We start from the raw sequence: 5,221 nt of genomic DNA, 5'->3' as shown, positions 1-5,221 counted from the left end.
TGGACACACACATCCTTACGCACTCCCACACATTCACACATGGACACACACACACCCTTACACACTCCCACACACTCACACATGGACACACATCCTTACACACTCCCACACACACGTGGACACACACACATCCTTACGCACTCCACACACTCACACGTGGACACACACATCCTTACACACTCCCACACACTCACAGGTGGACACACATCCTTACACACTCCCACACACTCACACATGGACACACACATCCTTACACACTCCCACACACTCATGACTGCACTTGCACACAGGCCTGCATTCACTCACACACTTCCTCTCACACCCACATACATAAGCTGCCTTGCTTTATCTACTCAGTTGTCAGAGCTTTACTGAATCTGGAGAAGGAAACAGCAAGAGAGAGGGTTGAGCCAAGTTTTCTCAGCAATTTCAAAGGGCAGGGAGACCGTAGATGATACCTGGGTTACATCTGCCACTAGGGAAGCACTGGAACATCGAATGGTGAGCATACGGGGAAAACTTACTTGGTAAAAGCCGAAAACTTATTTGGTAAAGGCTGAAAAAGAAAATATGTGGGACTTGTAATTATAATTTTAAGGATAAAGCACAACCCTTTTATTAGTGCCTTGATACTTGCTTCATCTGACCAGGACAGCTGGTAAAGTGCAAACATCAGGAAGAAACATCAAACCTGGGAAGAAAGAATTGAGAAATATTTCTTCCCTTAACTCAGCAGTAGACAGTGGAGGAGAATCACAGGGGGACCCTGTGATGCAGAAGCCACCAGAAAATCACCTGCTGCAGCAGACGCAGGCTTGGTGAGGCTTCCAGGAGAAGCGCTGAGTGCAGAGCATGGCCCCGTGCAGGGAAAGGGAGCAGCCTGCAACCCAGCCCAACCTGGAGGGGGGCGGTGCACGCACAGCTCTGCCAACGATGCGGGTTCACCAAGTTCCTGCAGGCCAAGGATGTGCAGGGTGAGGAGCACATCCGTGTTCACGTAAGCATCACACCCCTGACGACGCCCCAGCTGCGAGTGGCCAGAATGCATGCAGAACCACACCTGGCCATTCCGTGTGGGATGGAGCTTCGCTCAGCCTTGTTATCAGGGAGAACTCACCAGATGTGGGATGCAACAGAGCATCCTATTTGTTAACTGCCGGGACGTCTTGAGCAACGATGATCAGGGTTCACTCCATCTGCCACAGGAGGAAGGTCGCTCCTCATTTGAATCTTCTAAGGCAGTGCTTCTCACGCTTCCACGTGTACAGAATCACCAGGAGATGTTGTGCAAACACAGATTCCAATTCAGTGGGTCTGGGGCAGAGCCTGATATTCCATGGTTCTAAAACGTGTCTGGGTAATGCTGCTGCCACTGGAGTGGATGGTGCTGTAAGCAGCCAAGTTTAAGCTGTCTGGGATGAGATGGGCGCGCTGTTGGCCGGGGCTCACTGACTTATGCCACCCTCTTTTCCCAGCTGAGGAGAAAGAAGCGAAAGGCTGGTGGGAAGTGGTTCCAACATTGGATTGTACTTTTCAAGGTGGGGACATTGACGAGATCGACTCATACATATCCCATCACTTTCTCTTTGGTGGGTCACACACTTGGGACCCACTGGACATTGCAGCAGCTCATTCAAGGACACACCTTTTGTTTTCCTTCTCACAGTAGTAATTCTCCACCCTCGGATGTCAGTCTTCTCAACAGAGGTGGTGGCACCTCCCGGGGGCATTTTGGAAACATACCGAGGCATTTCTGTTGTCAGTAGTCTAAGGGCATTTAAAAGTGAGTGGCGCCAGGGATGCTGGCTTTCATTTAGGTGTCTTCGGTGTCACCCAGGACTTTCATGCAGGAGCAGAGGTACCTTATAATTCTCTGAGTCTAGACCTTATCCAGTTTACATATACACACAAAGCTTTTTTTTTTTTTTTTTTTCTGAGACGGAGTTTTGCTCTTGTTGCCCAGGCTGGAGTGCAGTGACGTGATCTTGGCTCACCGCAACCTCCACCTCCTGGGTTCAAGTGATTCTCCTGCCTCAGCCTTCTGAGTAGCTGGAACTAGAGGCATGCGCCACCATGCCCAGCTAATTTTTTTTTGTATTTTTAGTAGAGACAGGGTTTCACCATGTTGGCCAGGCTGGTCTCAAACTCCTGACTTTGTGATCCACCTGCCTCAGCCTCCCAAAGTGCTGGGATTACAGGTGTGAGCCACCGCACCTGGCCTGCATGTTTGTTTGTTTTTTTGTTGTTGTTGTTAAGTTGGAGTCTGACTCTGTCACCCAGACTGGAGTGCAGTGGCATGATTTCGGCTCACTGCAACCTCCACCTCCCAGGTTCAAGCAATTCTCCAGCCTCAGCCTCCTGAGTAGCTGGGATCACAGACGCACACCACCATGCCCAGCTAATTTTTATATTTTTAGTAGAGACAGGGTTTCCGCATATAGGTCAGGCTGGTCTCGAACTCCTGACCTCAAGAGATCTGCCCGCCTTGGCCTCCCAAAGTGCTGGGATTACAGGCATGAGCCACTGTGCCCGTCCTAAACAGAAAGCATTTTTGCGTGACTTAAAAATGCAAACTATACAGAGTTTTAAAAAATTCTAGTAGCCCTTTGTACCACTGTACCCTTTTTCTCCACTTCTTGCACAGTATTGCTTCTGAACTTACTCAAGTGTTCCTGTTTGCAGGCAACACAATTACTGATATATATCCCTGAGGACTCTATCAAAACACGAACTAATAAACACATTTAGTAAAGTTGTGGTATACAAAATTAACCTAAACAAATTAGTAGTGCTTCTGTACACTAACAGCAAAGTATCTGAAAAAGAAATCAAGAAAACAATCCCATTCATAATAGCTACCAAAAAAAAAAGATACCTAGGAATAAATGTAACCAAGGAGGTAAAAGATCTGTATGCTGAAAACTATAAAACACTGATGAAAAATATAGAAGTTTACACAAATAAATGGAAAGATATCTTGTATTTATGGATTAGAAGAATTAATATTATTAAAATGTCCATACTACCCAAAGTGATACACAGATTCAATACAATTCCTATGCCAATGACATTTTTCACAGAAAAAAAAAATTCAAAAGTTCACATTCATAAAATACCCAGAATAGCCAAAGTGATCCTGTGTTAAATAGAAATAAAGCTGGAGGCATCACACTACCTGACTTTGAAATATACTACGAAGCTGTAGTAAACAAAATGGCATGATATTGGTATAAAAACAAACACTCAGACCAAAGATGCTCAAACACACATTAAGGAAAAGATAGCCTTTTCAATCCATGGTGCTGGGAAAATTGGATGTCCATACGCCGAAGAATGAAACTGGACACCTATTTTTCACTATATACAAAAATCAACTCAAAATGGATTAAAGACTTAAATGTAAGACAGAAAACTATGAAATGATTAGAAGAAAACATAGAAGAAATACTTAATGACACTAGACTAGACAAGGATTTTTTTGAATAAGACTCAAAAGCACTGGGCACAGTGGCTCACGCCTGTAATCCCAGCACTTTGGGAGGCTAAGACGGGCAGATCATGCAGTCAGGAGATCGAGACCATCCTGGCTAACAGAGTGAAACCCTGTCTCTACTAAAAATACAAAAAATTAGCCAGGCGTGGTGGCACGCGCCTATAGTCCCAGCTACTTAGGAGGCTGAGGCAGGAAAATCGCTTGAACCCAGGAAACAGAGGTTGCAGTGAGCCGAGATCATGCCACTGCACTCCAGCTAGGGCAACAGAGTGAGACTCCATCTCAAAAAAAAAAGAAAAAAAAAAAGACTCAAAAGCATAGGCAACAAAAGCAAAAATAGACAATTTTGATTACATCAAACTAAAAAGTGTCTGTACAACAAAGGAAACAAGCAGCAGAATGAAGACAGCATATAGAATGGGAGAATATATTTGCAAATGACTATCTGACAAGTGATGAATATCCAGAATATGTAAGGAGCTCAAACAACTCAACAGCAAAAAAAAAAAAAAAAAATCAGTTGTAAAAATGGGCAAAAGACCTTAACAGACATTTTTCAAAAGAAAACATATAAATGGCCAACATGCATGTGAAAAAATGCTCAACATTACTAATCATCAGGGAAATGCAAATCAAAATACAATAAGACATTACCTCATTCCTGTTAGAATGGCTATTATTGGAAAGACAAGAGATAATAAGTGTTGACGAGGATGTGGAGAAAAAGGAACTCTTGTGCATTGCTGGTGGGAATGTATAGCCATTATGGAAAACAGTACAGAGGTTCCTTAAAAAATTAAAAATAGAATTACCATATAATCCAGCAATCCCATTTCTGGGTATCTATCCAAAGGAAATGAAATCAGTATGTCTAAGAGATGACTACTCTCCAATGTTTATTGCAGCACTATTCACAAAAGCCAAGATATGGAATCAACCTAAGTATCCAACAACAGATGCATGGATAAAGAAAATGTGGTATATAAATACAATGGAGTACTATACAGCCATAAAAAAGAACGAAATCCTGTTAGTTACAATAACATAGATGAACCTGGAGGACATTATGTTAAGTGAAGTAAGCCAGACACAGAAAGCCAAATACCCCGTGTCTCACTCATCTGTGAAACCTAAAAATCCTGATCTCATAGAGTAGAGCGTAGGATCGCAGTTACCAGGGGCTGGGGAGGGTGTTAGTAAGGGGAAATAGGGAGAGATTGGTCAATGGGTACAAAGTTACAATTAGATCGAAAGTATAAATTCTGGTGTCCTATTGCATGGTAGGTTGAATATAATCAATAATAAGGTATTATATATCTCAAACTAGCTAGAAGACAGGATTTTGTATGTTCCCATCATAAAAAATGATAAGAATTTAAGGTCATAAATATGCTAATTACTCTGATTTGATCATTACACAATGTGTACGTGTATCAAAATATCATATCTTGTCTGCTCTGTCGATGGAGTAGCCACTCTTTAATTTCTTTATTAATAAACTTGCTTTCCATTAAAAAAATCATATTGCACCCCATAAATACGTACAATTATTCTATCAATTAAAAATAAAAATAATGATTAGAAATCCAAAATAAATAAAAATCAAAACTACTACAGGTGACTTCGAGCAACACAGGTTTGAACTGCATGTGTCCACTTACACACAGATTTTTTTCAATAAATGTACTGGAAAACTTTGGAGATGGGCAACAATTTGCAAAAACTTGC

Source organism: Nomascus leucogenys, chromosome 5, assembly GCF_006542625.1.
Source record: "Nomascus leucogenys isolate Asia chromosome 5, Asia_NLE_v1, whole genome shotgun sequence".
NCBI lineage: Eukaryota > Metazoa > Chordata > Mammalia > Primates > Hylobatidae > Nomascus > Nomascus leucogenys.
This window is presented reverse-complemented; position numbering follows the sequence as displayed.